General features: G+C 46.9%; 1 protein-coding gene and 2 pseudogenes across 3 annotated transcripts in view; 2 read left to right on the forward strand and 1 right to left on the reverse strand.

The window, feature by feature from the left end:
* The window catches only part of LOC117974324 (uncharacterized), a 136496-nt gene that overhangs the window by 22229 nt on the left and 98688 nt on the right, over positions 1–15579 (forward strand). The window lies entirely within an intron of this gene.
* LOC129397435 (small ribosomal subunit protein eS24-like) overlaps positions 1–15579 on the reverse strand; it is a 121309-nt pseudogene that overhangs the window by 528 nt on the left and 105202 nt on the right.
* LOC129397433 (small ribosomal subunit protein eS1-like) lies at positions 1513–9514 on the forward strand (annotated as a pseudogene).

Consider the following 15579-nt stretch of genomic DNA (forward strand, 5'->3'; position numbering starts at 1 on the left):
AAATAAAAAAGAAGTTATATATTTGAAACCACGTTTCAATTTTAGACCTGATTAATTGGCTTAATAAAGGGCATTAGCACTTCTACTTCCTATAGTCCCTCCCTTTACCTCTGGAAACTAGTTATTTCTAGGTTGTTTTATGTTGTTAAGGTTGACCACCTTTTCTTTCTGTTCTGCAATAATAGTCCTATTTTTAAATGGATTCACCTCTCATCACTAGCCTTTTATCATGGTCATTCAATTCACAAGTTGCTTATTTTGTAATTTCTTGGCTGACTAAATTTTATTATGAAGACTTCTTTTTTAAAGAGCTCAGAAATACTGTATTCTTTAAGTTCTTGAACATGTGATAGTGTCTTTTGCCTATTTTGATTGGGCAGTAATTTAGCTGGCTATAAAATTCTTGGATTATATTCTATTTCCCTTAGAAATTATAGGCACCCATCCACTGACATTTCATTGTGCTTTCTTTTTTTTTTTTTTTTTTTGAGATGGAGTCTTGTTCTGTCACCCAGGCTTCTTGAGTGCAGTGGTGCAATCTCGGCTCACTGCAAGCTCTGCCTCCCGGGTTCACACCATTTTCCTGCCTCAGCCTCCCGAGTAGATGGGACTACAGGTGCCTGCCTCCATGCCTGGCTAACTTTTTTGTATTTTTAGTACAGATGGGGTTTCACTATGTTAGCCAGGATGGTCTCGATCTCCTGACCTCATGATCTGCCGGCCTTGGCCTCCCAAAGTGCTGGGATTACAGGTGAGCCACTGTATGAGCCCAGCCTCATTGTGTTTTGTACTAACCCCCTTTCCCTGGCCTCTTCCAGCTTGTCTTCTTCTCTCCCAGTAGTTTCTTCATGAAGAGGCCATGTGCTATATTCCATGAGATATTTCACACTCAAAGAAGACTTCTTTTATACTCTTCTGATAATTTGTCTGGGAATCATTGTCTTGATTTATAAGGGAGTTTGTAATAAATACAGTAAAAGAGAAACACACAATGTATTCTGAGATATCAGAGAAGGGAGAAACAAATTCTATTAATATTTGGGGTTTGCAGGGAAGGCTTAGTTAAGAGGTAACATTTGAACTAAGCCTTGAAATAAGGGAAGGATTTGGACATGCAGTAATGGGGAGAGAGTAGAAGCAAGACATGATGGTTAGTGTTATGTATCAATTTGACTGGGTTGTGGGGTGCCCAGATATTTGGCTACACACTATTCCGGGTGTGTCTCTGAGGTATTCTGGATGAGGATAACGTTTAATTGGTAGACTGAATAAAGCAGATTGTCCTCCCCAATATGGGTGAGCCTCATCCAATCCACTGAAGACCTGAACAAAACAAAAAGGTAGAGTCACAGAGAATTTGCTCTTTTTACCTGATTATATTTGAGCTGGGTCATCAATCTTGTCCTGACTTTAGATGTGGACTCGAGTTGGAACTATATCATTGGCTGTCCTGGGTCTCCAGCTTGCTGGCTGCAGACTCCTGGACTCCTTAGCCTCCATAACCATGTGAGCCATCCCTTACAACAAAACAATCTGTCTCTCTCTATGTGTATAGCTCTACCTCTATCTCTCTGCTCTTTCTCTGGAGAATCTAGAGTAATACACAAGGTTATATTAGAGAAGAGGATGATCCAAGGAAAAGCATGGAGGTGGAAAAGTGTAAAGAGCATTTGGGAAGACTGGGGTCCTGATGGGGAGTTTGGATTTCACTGTGTGTAGCATAGAGAATCCTTGAAAATATTCAAGAGGTGAAAATTGTATTTGTGGAAGAACACCAGGAGTATGTGAAAAGAAAAACACTCACTCCATTTTAACTCCACCGAAGTGGGCATCAAAGGGATGCACTGGGGACATGGGTTGGAGGGTAGTTGAGGCCATATCTGGAGGATCTTTACTTCTAGGCTGAGTCTGAAGTTATCTTTCTGGGGAGTGGGAGATTACAAATCTTTGAGCTCCACTCAAGAGATGGTTTTGCTAACAATGGCAGGGCGACGGTGGTGGTGGTGGGAAACTGGTATCATGAATTCTAACTGGGCTTCTGTTATTCTAGCTGAGAAAGTTGGGGAATGGATTTTCAGTAGAATAATACAGATCTGGGAATCAACTGCATGGAGGAGGTAGTTATAGGTGATGAGATGGCTCAGGGACAAAGTTTGGTAGAAGGAGAAAAGATACTAGGCTGGTACAAAAATAATTGCTATTTTTGCCATTACGTTTAATGGCAAAATCCGCAATTACTTTTGCACCAACCTAATAGGGTGCAAACTTCGGAGCCATCTGCATCAGAGGGATTGATGAAGATCAACAAAGTTTGGGAACACAGGAAAGGAGCGGGGAGGGTAATGACTTGAGGGCATAGCAGGGATAATCAAGGTTTTTCTTGTTAGCATGTGGAGACTTAAGCATGATTATATGTTAAATGCCTGGCACATACATGGTGCAAAATATTTATGAGTGAAATGACAAGTGAAGGTGGTGAGTCATGGGATTTCCAAGGAAACGGGTGATAAAGGGAGGTCTCAAATGAGGCACAAGTGGAGAAGGTAGCTTGGGAAAGGAGAAGGATGCTTCTCCTTATAAGATGGGAAAGGCAGAGGAAGAGGGTCAAGATACAGTGATCTAGGGGTGAGATGGAAGTGAGTTGAGAGAACTCAACTCTGGGCTCTGAAACCCCTAGGGATGGGTTTGGGGGGCTTTGAGATATGGAAGAGGTTTAAAGTCAATTGTTATAGCAAATATGGTTCGGAATTTATTTGTGATGCTTAAAAATATTGCTGAACAGAAGTGAAGTCTACCCTAGAGTTGGATGGTGAGATTATTTAGCGGAACTACCAGATCCATGTTGTGATTCTTTCCAGTATCATTCAGCAGCCCTTGGGCAGTTGCAAGGCAAGTCATCAATGGGGTATGGAAAATTTCCAGGTGGGTGTGGTTGAAAGCAGGGAAGAAAGAGTTTAGGAGCACATTACAAGAAGAAGGTGACTATAAGTTCCAGGCTGAGCAGGAAGGTAAAGCAAGAAGGAAACATGAGGTTGTGAAGAGAAGTCTAGAGGGATGAGGAGGCAGGAGAGATGAAGAGTTGCAGGATGTAGCTAGAGTGGCGATGTTAGATCTTGGGGCCAGAGAGCTTTACAATGATTATGAAGATCAAAGGACATTAGAATCAAGCTATAAAGAGCCACTGTTTGATGTTGGGATGTGAGGATGCTGCAGGTGGATATCTGCACATTGATGGTGAGAACATGGTCACCCTGGCCCTGCTGGGTCTTTGCTAAAGAGACTGTGCTCTGTTCTTGGGGCTGTTTTCGTCACCTGATTAGAGCAGTGGTCCCCAAATGGTGTTCTTTGGACCATCTGTATAAAATGTTCATAGGTCAGGTATAAAATGGAAAAACAGAGAAAATGTCACAGAAATGTGTCCATTGGTGAAAGACCACCAGCTGTCCTTTTTGGAGGATTGTTCTGTATTCTAAAAATGTATATATTCTATTCTATTAAAACATTTTTGTATTTGCATTTTTTCTCTTTTATGAAATGCCATGGGGTAGAAATTTGTAATGTATCCAATTCTCCTGTCTTCATGCATTGCCCTGTGGTGGGGGAGGGGATGTGGCTAGTACTGGCCAAGAGGCTGGGGGCAGAGGTGCAGTGTGAGACTTCTAGCCTGGGGCATTTAATTCTTAGTACAAGACTCTCTACCATTCTTCTCCCTCTGTTCCCTGCTTGGTGATACTCGAGGTAATGCAACCCCCATTAGCCTTAGTCTTAGTCTTAGGGGCAAGTTTGATGGAAAACAGAGCACCCCATGCCTCCCTGCAGATGTAGCATGAGTGAGAAAAACAACTTCTGATGTTTGAAGTTACCAAGATTTAGAAGTTGTTTGTTATTGCAGCAAAACCTCACCTATTCTGACCAATCATGTTGGAATTTCTCTCTCTGTGTGTGTGTGTGTGTGTGTGTGTGTGTGTGAAACTGGTAGTTTAAAAAAGTTCCTTCTTACCAAAAAGAAAAAAAAATTGCAACTTTATGTTGGTTCTCAAATTAAAAAAATATTTTTACTGGTTTATAAAATAGAAAAATCTGAGAATCTGTAGCTTAGAGAACTACAGTGTGGGATGTCTATAAAGACCAGGTTATTTTATCAGCTCCTAACACCCCTTAAGAGAAGCTTAGCCAAGACTTGGAATATTTCAGTCTTTCCCATTCCACATTCCATGGACCCTTGAAGAGACATTGATGAAACGGTGCAGCCATGAACCACCCTAACTCAATCCTAGTGGCAGAATCTCCCTTTTACTGCAGAATGAGCTTCTTGCCACAGTGATACTTGAACCCCTTAGATATATCCTGTACTAATTATATTAAAACACGACCAATGCTTTTGCTTTATTGTCCCCCAAATTAAACACATTAAGCATGAGAACCCAGAGAATTGGATTTAGTGTAACTGATTCCAAAGTGTCAGTAAGAACATAATTAGGTTATATTTTTCTCCAGTTCAAATAAAAGAAAATTGACAATAAAATGCTGATCAATATGTGTAGCTCAGGAGGTAGAGCCTGCTTTGAGATGCAGAAGTGTTTTTTTTTTAGATCTATATTCTTGAGTAAAGAAAAAAGTCCATCTCTCTTTCCTAGAGGGGAAGACTTTCAGAGCTGGGCTTGGCAACAGCCTGCCTATCAGAGGCTGAATTAAACAAATAGGTACCTCCCTGGAGTGAATGGTGCATTTCTCCTGTTCGGGGAACCATGCTTTTATGCTGGAGTTTGCTTTCTGTCTTGGTCTCCGGATGTGTGTATCTGTGGGTGGATGTCTGCATGTAAATGGCAGTGTATACCTGTGTAGGTGTGTACAAAATTCCCATGTGAATCTCAGCTTTGTGGGGATCTCCGGGTCTTGAGCCCAGCAGATGCCATTTGAAGAAAAATCACTTGAAAATTAGACAGAAAGAATGGAAACTAAATCCTAGCTCTAAAGGCACCAGGCTGATTAAAAAAAAAACTCTGGATCTTCTTTGTTTTGGACTCTACCTACCTCCAAATGACATTTCTGTTTCCTATGAGATGAGTAGAATGAAAGAGATCCTGAGCACGAAAGAGCAGATACTGTGTGATTGTGTGTATGTCAGGGTGTCAGCTGTGACACTGCTGACATTTTGGCTCTGCAATTTCTCTGTTCTATGTGTGGGGGTTCCCTGTGCATTTTAGGATGTTGAACAGCATCCCTGGATCCCTGGACTCACTGGATGCAGTAACACAACTCCCCCCAAGTAGAGACAAACCCCAGTGTCCCCAGATATTGCCTAATGTCCCCAGGGGGCAAAATAGCCCCATCTGAGAACTGCTGCTTTCATAAAGTACAATGTCAGGTGAAATAAGTGGAGGCTGTTTGTAGTCAGGGGTAAGTAGAGATGGAAGAGACCCCAGGAATATCCTGGAAGGGGCTGTAATATTTTGTTTCTTGAATTGAGTGTCGGAAATATGGAGATGTTCAGGTTTTGTTGTTGTTGTTGTTGTTTTGAGGCAGGATCTTGCTCTGTCACCCAGGCTGGAGCAAGTGGCACCGTCATGGCTCACTGCAGCCTCTGCCTCCTGGGCTCAAGCAGCCCTCCCACCTCAGCCCTCCTGAGTAGCTGGAACTACAGTCATGTGCCATCACTGTTGCCTAATTTTTGTATTTATTTATTTTTTGTAGAGAGGAGGGCCTCATTATGTTGCCCAGGCTGGTCTCAAGCTCCTGGGCTCAAGCAATCTGCTAACCTCGGCCTCCCAAAGTGCTGGGATGACAGGCATGAGCCACTGCGCCTGGGCAATATGTTCAGTTTGTAAGAAAAGTACTGTGTTGACTTCTATGTGCACATTTCTTTAAGTAATAATTCAATAAAGCATTTAGAAAAATTGGTCATAATAGGAGTGATTTGTAGAGTGATTGGCATGAAAGCTGATCACCTTAATTTGAACTACTCTGAAATGAGCACCAGGGGCCACCAAGAGGAGCCTTTCAAGGTGTCATAGCCAAGGAGAGGAGTGTGTTGTGTACATCTCTGCATAAAGGATTTGCTGGTTACATGGAAGGATGAAGCCTCCTTCTGAGGACAGAGGCAGCAAAGCAAGTGGAAGCCCAAAGCATTGAGCTTTCTAAATGGACTTTGCTAAAATCCAAATGCCCATCACCAGATGAAGAGATACACCGATTGTTGTCTACCCACATGGTGGAATATTATTTGATCACAAAAAGGAGGAAAGTACATACGCTACAGCGTGGATGAACCTTCAAAGAGATGAAAGATCACATTCTACATGATTTCATTCAGATGGAAATCTATAGAAATAGGAAGTCGATTAGTGGTTGCTTAGGGCTGGTAGGGGCATGGGAGGATAGGGAGTGTTAGCTAAAGAGTCTGAGGTTTCTTTTTGAGGTCATGAAATGTTCTAAAATTGACTGGTAATGTTTATGTATATCTCTGAATATATTAAAAACCATTGAAATGTAAAAAATGCAAAGAAAAAACAGCCCAAGTTGCAATTTTATTCAACACTTGATTGGCTTTAAAAATAGATTCCAGGCTGGGCATGGTGGCTCACACCTGAATTCCCAGTGCTTTGGGAGGCTGTGGTGGGAGGATTGCTTGAGGCCAGGAGTTCCAGGCCAGCCTTGGCAACATGGCAAGACCCTGTCTCTACAAAAAAAGAAAAAATAAATATCAGCTGGGTGCAGTGGCTCACACCTGTAATCCCAGCACTTTGGGAGGTTGAGGCGGGCAGATCACCTGACATCAGGAGTTCAAGACCAGCTTGGCCAACATGGTGAAACCCCGTCTCTACTAAAAATATAAAATTTAGCCTTTTGGTACTCTGAGCAGCACCATGGCGGTTGTTAAGAACAAGTGCCTTATGAAAGGTGGCAAAAAGGGAGTTAAGAAGAAAATAGTTGATCCATTTTCTAAGAAAGATCAGTATGATGTGAAAGCACCTGCTATGTTCAATATAAGAAATATTGGAAAGACTTGGTCACCAGGACCCAAGGAACCCAAATTGCATCTGATGGTCTCAAGGGTCTTGTGTTTGAAGTGAGTCTTGCTGATGTGCAGAATGATGAAGTTGCATTTAGAAAATTCAAGCTGATTACTGAAGATGTTCAGGGCAAAAACTGCCTGACTAACTTCTATGGCATGGGTCTTTCCTGTGACAAAATATGTTCCATTTTTGAAAAATGTTCAACAATGATTGAAGCTCATGTTGATGTCAAGACTACCGATGGTTACTTCTTTCATCTGTTTTGTGTTGGTTTTACTAAAAAACACAACAATCAGATACTGAAGACCCCTTATGCTCAAAACTAACAGTCTGCCAAATCCAGAAGATGATGATGGAAATCATGACTTGAGAGGTGCAGACAAATGACTTGAAAGAAGTGGTCAATAAATTGATTCCAGACAACATTGGAAAAGATGTAGAAAAGGCTTGCCAATTTATCCTCTCCATGATGTCTTCATTAGAAAAGTAAAAATGCTGGAGAACCCTGGGTTTGAAAGGCATGGAGCTTCGTGGTGACGGTAGTAGTTCTGGAAAACCCACTAGGGACGAGACACATGCTAAAGTTGAATGAGCTGATGGATATGAACCACCAGTTCAAGAATCGTTTAAAGTTCAGACTTAAAACAGTGGCAAAGAAGAAGTCCTATTTGTGAAAAACAAACAAGAAACAACAATGAAAAAAGCAAAATTAGCCTGGTGTGGTGGTGCATGCCTGTAATCCTAGCTACTCAGGAGGCTGAGGCACGAGAATCACTTGAACCTGGGAGACAGAGGTTGCAGTGAGCCAAGATTGCACCATTGCACTCCAGTCTGGGCAACAGAGTGAGACTCTCTCCAAAAAGAAAGAAAGAAAAAAAAGTATCCGGGCTTGGTGGCATGTGCCTGTAGTCTCAGCTACTCTGAAGGCTGAGGTGGGAGGATAGCTTGAGGCCAGGAGTAATTTGAGGCTGCAGTGAACTATGATTGTGACACTGCACTCCAGCCTGGACTGCAGAGCAAGACCCTGTCTCTTATACATACATATATACATACATATACACACACACACACACACACACACACACACACGTACATACATACCCAGGCTCTACCTCTGGTGATTCTGACTCAGTAGGGTGGGGTATCCCCTAGGGATCCTACTGTTCAGCCTGGTCTGGGATCCACTTTTCACTGGGAACTGAGACACTGGCTGTGAGCCTTTCTGTCCTGAGATGTAGAGGTCATGGCGATGCAGGTTCAAGCTTAAGGAGACCTGACTGTGCATTAGGTATTGTGCTGAACATCATCTCTTACTCTCACAGCAACATCCTTAGAAGGTTAATGATGTGTCCCTGCTCTACAGATGAGCAACTGAGCTTTCAGAGGAGTTTAGCTTGTTCAAAACTTATTCTTCCTATTGGAAACTTTGTACCCTTTGACCAGTGTCTCCTATCCCCTACCTTTCCTCCACCCCAGCCCCTGATAACCACTGTCCTACTCTCTATTTCTGTGAGTTCAACTTCTTTAGATTCCACATATAAGTAAAATCATGCAGTATTTGTCTTTCTGTGCCTGGCTTATTTCACTTAACAGAATGTCTTTCAAGTTCACTATGTTGTTGAAAATGACAGGATTTCTTTCTTTTTTAAGGGTTAATAGTATTCCATTGTGTGTATATAGTACATTTTCTTTATCCTTTCATCCACTGATGGACACTTAGGTTGATTCTATATCTTGGGTATTGTGAATAGTGCTGCAGTGAACATAGGAACATAGGGATCCCTTCGACATATTGATTTCGATTTTTTTTGTCTATACCCAGAAGTTGGGTTGCTGGATTATATGCTTTGAAATCTATAGCACAGCAGCATGACTATAGTCAATAATAATGTATCTTTCAAAATAACTAAGAGGGTACATTTCAAATGTCTCATCATAAAAATTGTCAGTAAATTAGGGGATGGACAGGTTAATTAGTTGGATCTAATCATCCCGCATTGTATACACATATCAAAACATCACATAAATGTGTACAATTATGATTTGTCAATTAAAATAACGTTAGTTAAAAAAATAAGTAACTTGTTCAAAGCCCCAGTTGAGATTGATGGAGCTGGGACATGCACCAAGGCTGTTGCTCTCAGGCCTGCAGAGTCCTTGGTCCACGAATGCTGAAGCCCTACCTGAGATTTCTACTGAGATCAGTGTAGGGATTCAATGTCTCAGAATCATCCCATCCTCCAAGGCCCACAAGTCCATGACTGCTGCCTCTACCCCCGACCCTACTCACCTGAAATGTGGCCCCTGCTTTCATTTCTGGGAGCATACAACACTTACACCAAGCATTGATGGGTTTTGTTGACTTCATTTGAGATGTGGGGCCATAGAGAGGGTCCCATGATCCTTGCTTGGTGTTGGCCACCTCATTGACTTCTCTCCTTTGACTTCACCCTTCCCTTTTCTACTCACCTCCCCTGTCATGGATTGCTCTGGGAATTCTGAGCCCTGGTTCCTTTATTTTGCAGATAACCTTCACTCTTCTCTGCAATGAATCCCAAAAGTATGTAGTTGAGCTGACTGCAAGGTGCTTGAGATACAAGAGACTCCACAAATGGGATTCGGCCTCTGGAAAGTGGTGGTAGTTCCAGATTTATGTGGATGTTACTTTGTTTTTCCCGATAAAATATATTCTTTAAACTATCAAGCTCTTGGCTCCTGGCTGCAGTCCTTTGCTGGTGGCAGTGGGCTGGGTACTGCCACTGGGGAGAAATGCTGCCCACTTAGAGAAAGAGAAACTGGTTCTCTTTAAGAGGCAGAGGGAGGTTTCCAGTGCCAGTTTGTTTGGAGGCAAAATGGCTGTTGTATTAAAATTGCCCAAACTTGGGCTGGTGCCTTGTGTGTTTAGAGCTCAAAGCCACGATTGTTTTCATTTTTTTTTTTTTTTTGGTGGTCGGTTTTCCATCCTTTTGCTTGGCAGGTTTCTGCTAATAGCTTCAACCTCAAGAGTCCCATTATACAGACACTAATAGCACCTACTATGTGTCAGTCTGTAGTGCCTACTATGTGCCACGCATTGGAGATAATATTATGATGAACAAGATAAACATGGCACTTGGAAAAGAGAGTATAGTTCCCACTCTCAGCCCACCCCAAAGAGAGGCCAGAATTGGGCTTCCAAAGATCTCAGATGCCCTTGCATCATCTCCCTGAAGAGGACGGGTGAAGCTTTGGTGTCTGAGGAGAATTTGGCTGGAAAATCCCCAAGGTTTGGAACGATGGGAAGGAGCTGCCATCTGTGTTTAAGGTGAGAAGTGGGGGAGTGGCTGGATATCAGAGGAAGCCAAGATGAAGAGAAGGTTTCTGTGAGTTCCTAGGCATAGTGGAGACCTCTTATAGTGTGGGTCCCTGGGGCTGAGCCTGTGGGTCAGTGGAATGATGCTGTGAGGAGGGTCTTGTTATAGCAAGATAGCCCAAAAAAGGCTGATGGATCATGAGCAGCTGGAAGAACGGAGAGTTCGGGGGATGTAGTTCCTACTTGGCTTTCCAACAGTGTGTAAGCCCAGAATTCTTACATAAGCCCATGGAGAAGTGAAAGGAATGCTGGTAACAACAAGATTGAATTCTCCACCTGCCAGGCATCCAGGGACTCAGAGCAGATTTAACTGAAGTTACAGAAATAGGAATGTGACATTTCCTACATCCGGGTGTGCTGGAGCAAAACGTATTCCCTCTCAGGTTTGTGGGGAAGGAGAATGCTAACAGACAAGACTCCAGGTTTTCGCTCTTAAACCTGGTGCCTACAAATGCATTTTCTACTGGATGCAGACAGAAGCTCCATATAGACATATCCATCGCTGCATCTCTCATGCCTTGTGTTCTCCCTAATTTTCCCTTTTTAACCCACAGAGGAAGAAAGTTCCAGCATCACTTCTGGCCTCTCAAGAGTGAGTTAGGTGGCCAGGTGGGGTTATTCATGCCTGTAATCTCATAATGAATGGGTGGCCTGCTCCTCCACACCTGTGGGTATTTCTAGCCAGGTGGGATGAGAGACAAAAAAGAAATAAGACACAGAGACAAAGTATAGAGAAACAACAGTGGGCCCAGGGGACTGGCGCATAGCATACCAAGGACCTGCACTGGCACTGGTCTCTGAGTTCCCTCAGTTTTTATTGATTATTATCTTCATTATTTCAGCAAAAAGGAATGTAATAGGAGGGCAGGGTGATAATAAGGAGAAGGTCAGCAATAAACATGTGAGCAATAGAATCTATGTCATAATGAAGTTCAAGGGAAGGTACTATCACTGGACGTGTACGTAAGCCAGATTTATGTTTCTCTCCACCCAAACATCTCAGTGGAGTAAAGAATAACAAGGCAGCATTGCCGTAAACATGTCTTGCCTCCCACCTTAGGGCGGTTCTTTTCCCATCTCAGAATTGAACAAATGTACAATCGGGTTTTATACCAAGACATTCAGTTCCCAGGGACAGGCAGGAGACAGTGGCCTTCCTCTCTCTCAACTGCAAGAGGCTTTCCACTGACTAATCCACCTCAGCAGAGACTTTTACGGGTGTCGGGCTGGGGGACCGTCAGGTCTTTCTCATCCCATGAGGCCATATTTCAGACTATCACATGGGGAGAAACCCTGGACAATACCCAGCATTCAAGGGCAGAAGTCCTTGCAGCTGTCCGCAGTGCATTGTGCCCCTGGTTTATTGAGACTAGAGAATGGCTCCCGTCTCCCTCTCCCTCTCCCGTCTCCCTCTCCCTCTCCCATCTCCCTCTCCCGTCTCCCTCTCCCTCTCCCATCTCCCTCTCCCTCTCCCTCTCCCTCTCCCTCTCCCGTCTCCCTCTCCCTCTCCTTTCCACGGTCTCCCTCTCATGCCGGGCCAAAGGTGGACTGTACTGCTGCCATCTCGGCTGGCTGCAGCCTCCCTGCCTGATTCTCCTGCCTCAGCCTGCCGAGTGCCTGCGATTGCAGGCGCGCGCTGCCACGCCTGACTGGTTTTCGTGTTTTTTTGGTGGGGACGGGGTTTCGCTGTGTTGGCCGGACTGGTCTCCAGCTCCTTAGCCGCGAGTGATCCGCCAGCCTTGGCCTCCCGAGGTGCCGGGATTGCAGACGGAGTCTCATTCACTCAGTGCTCAATGGTGCCCAGGCTGGAGTGCAGTGGCGTGATCTCGGCTCCGTACAACCTTCACCTCCCAGCCGCCTGCCTTGGCCCCCCAAAGTGCGGAGATTGCAGCCTCTGCCCGGCCGCCACCCCGTCTGGGAAGTGAGGAGCGTCTCTGCCTGGCTGCCCATCGTCTGGGATGTGAGGAGCCCCTCTGCCTGGCTGCCCAGTCTGGAAAGTGAGGAGCGTCTCTGCCCGGCCGCCATCCCACCTGGGAAGTGAGGAGCGCCTCGTCCCGGCCACCATCCCATCTAGGAAGTGAGGAGCGTCTCTGCCCGGCAGCCCATCGTCTGAGATGTGGGGAGCGCCTCTGCCCCGCCGCCCCGTCTGGGATGTGAGGAGCGCCTCGGCCCGGCCGCGACCCCGTCTGGGAGGTGAGGAGCGTCTCTGCCCGGCCGCCCCGTCTGAGAAGTGAGGAGACCCTCCGCCTGGCAACTGCCCCATCTGAGAAGTAAGGAGCCCCTCCACCTGGCTGCCACCCCGTCTGGGAAGTGAGGAGCGTCTCCGCCCGGCAGCCACCCCGTCTGGGAGGGAGGTGGGGGTCAGCCCCCCGCCCGGCCAGCCGCCCCGTCCGGGAGGTGAGGGGTGCCTCTGCCCGGCCACCCCTACTGGGAAGTGAGGAGCCCCTCTGCCCAGCCAGGAGCCCCTCTGCCCAGCCAGCCGCCCCGTCTGGGAGGGAGGTGGGGGGGTCAGCCCCCCACCCGGCCAGCCGCCCCGTCCGGGAGGGAGGTGGGGGGCTCAGCCCCCCGCCCGGCCAGCCGCCCCGTCCAGGAGGGAGGTGGGGGTCTCAGCCCCCCGCCCGGCCAGCCACCCGGTCCGGGAGCTGAGGGGCACCTCTGCCCGGCCGCCCCTACTGGGAAGTGAGGAGCCCCTCTGCCCGGCCAGCCGCCCCGTCTGGGAGGGAGGTGGGGGGCTCAGCCCCCCGCCCGGCCAGCCGCTCCATCCGGGAGGGAGGTGGGGGGGGGTCAGCGCCCCCTCCCGGCCAGCCGCCCCATCCGGGAGGGAGGTGGGGGGCTCAGCCCCCCGCCCGGCCAGCCGCCCCGTCCGGGAAGGAGGTGGGGGGGTCAGCCCCCCGCCCGGCCAGCCACCCGGTCCGGGAGCTGAGGGGCGCCTCTGCCCGGCCGCCCCTACTGGGAAGTGAGGAGCCCCTCTGCCCAGCCAGGAGCCCCTCTGCCCAGCCAGCTGCCCCATCCGGGAGGGAGGTGGGGGGGTCAGCCCCCCACCCGGCCAGCCGTCCCGTCCGGGAAGGAGGTGGGGGGGTCAGCCCCCCGCCCGGCCAGCCACCCGGTCCGGGAGCTGAGGGGCGCCTCTGCCCAGCCACCCCTACTGGGAAGTGAGGAGCCCCTCTGCCCGGCCAGCCGTCCCGTCCGGGAGGGAGGTGGGGGGCTCAGCCCCCCGCCCGGCCAGCCGCCCCGTCCGGGAGGGAGGTGGGGGGCTCAGCCCCCCGCCCGGCCAGCCGCCCCATCTGGGAGGGAGGCGGGGGGGTCAGCCCCACGCCCAGCCAGCCGCCCCGTCCAGGAGGGAGATGGGGGGGGTCAGCCCCCCGCCTAGCCAGCCACCTGGTCAGGGAGCTGAGGAGCGCCTCTGCCCGGCCACCCCTACTGGGAAGTGAGGAGCCCCTCTGCCCGGCCACCACCCCGTCTGGGAGGTGTACCCAACAGCTCATTGAGAATGGGCCATGATGACGATGGCGGTTTTCTGGAGTAGAAAGGGGGGCAAGGTGGGGAAAAGATTGAGAAATCGGATGGTTGCCGTGTCTGTGTAGAAAGAAGTAGACATGGGAGATTTTTCATTTTGTTCTGTACTAAGAAAAATTCTTCTGCCTTGGGATCCTGTTGATCTATGACCTTACCCCCAACCCTGTGCTCTCTGAAACATGTGCTGTGTCCACTCAGGGTTAAATGGATTAAGGGCGGTGCAAGATGTGCTTTGTTAAACAGATGCTTGAAGGCGGCATGCTCGTTAAGAGTCATCACCACTCCCTAATCTCAAGTACCCAGGGACACAAACACTCTGCCTAGGAAAACCAGAGACCTTTGTTCACTTGTTTGTCTGCTGACCTTCCCTCCACTAGTGTCCTATGACCCTGCCAAATCCCCCTCTGTGAGAAACACCCAAGAATGATCAATAAAAATAAAATAAAATTAAATTTAAAAAAAGAAAAAAAAAAAAAAAAAAAAGAGAATGGCCATGACTTTTACCAAGTCTACTGCTTGTAAACATTTTGTTAACAAGGCACGTCCTGCACAGCCCTACATCCCTTAAACCTTGTTTTCATACAACACATGTTTTTGTGAGCTCCAGGTTGGGTCAAAGTGGTTGGGTCAAACTGGCTGGGGCAAAGCCGCAGATTAAGAACATCTCAGCAAAGCAATTGTTTAAAGTACAGATCTTTTTCAAAATGGAGTCTCTTATGTCTTCCCTTTCTATGTAGACACAGTAACAGTCTGATCTCTCTTTCTTTTCTCTGCATATCCCCCTTTTCTTTTTGACAAAACCGCCACCATCATTATGGCCCCTTCTCGCTGGTCGCTGTCTCTCTGGAGCTGCTGGATACACCTGTAAACTAACAATAGAAAGGACAGACATACAAGGATTAATACAAAATTTGCAATAGTGGAATTTCCAGTGGTTTTAACCCAAGTGACAGGGGGCAAGAGTACGGTGTGGGTGCTGCAGCACCCAGGCAGTCTCCCACCTCCTTTGTGTCTTAGTTGCTGTTTCTCATAGTTTTCGGTCTTTCTCCTCACCTGTTCACTCGTACCTTTTATCTCTTTGTCTCCCTTCTCTTACAGTCTCTCTCTTTTATACTATCTCTCTCCCCAGTCTCACTTTCTGTGTCTGTCTCTGATCTCTGTCTCTTTTTCTTTCTCTTCCTCTCCCTGGCTCTCCACATGTGCCATTTTCTTGGTGGATGGTAACTTCATCTGTTCTTCTGATATCACCATTTTGTTCACCCTGTGAGTCGATGATGCTCGATTGTGGGTTTTCTGTCTCTGCGGAGCCACTTTCATTTGCATCTCTGATGGGTTGATTGTAGAACTTCAAATGTCTAGTGGGTATCCAAACAGGAAGCTGATTTTCTCCTGGTGAAACACAAGCAAAACCTCTCCCCCATGTTATCACCTTCCCTATTTCCCATGTTTTGTTTTTGTTGTCTTTCCACCAAATCAGTTTTCCCTCATGTGGGCTGTTCTTTTTACCAGTAAAATGTTCTGCAGAAGTAGTGGTCTGATTTCTATGTATGTTTAGAAAGTTTAAAGTATAGAGTATTAGATTAAGTTGCATCTGGGGAGTGTTATACTCCTTACTGTGTTTTTCCTTTTTTTGTTTAACCAATTGAGCTTTGAGTGTTTTAAGCAGGACAGGTAAAATCTGCATCTGGCACAGCC

This window comes from Pan paniscus, chromosome 2 (assembly GCF_029289425.2).
Source record: "Pan paniscus chromosome 2, NHGRI_mPanPan1-v2.0_pri, whole genome shotgun sequence".
NCBI classification, from domain to species: Eukaryota; Metazoa; Chordata; class Mammalia; order Primates; family Hominidae; genus Pan; species Pan paniscus.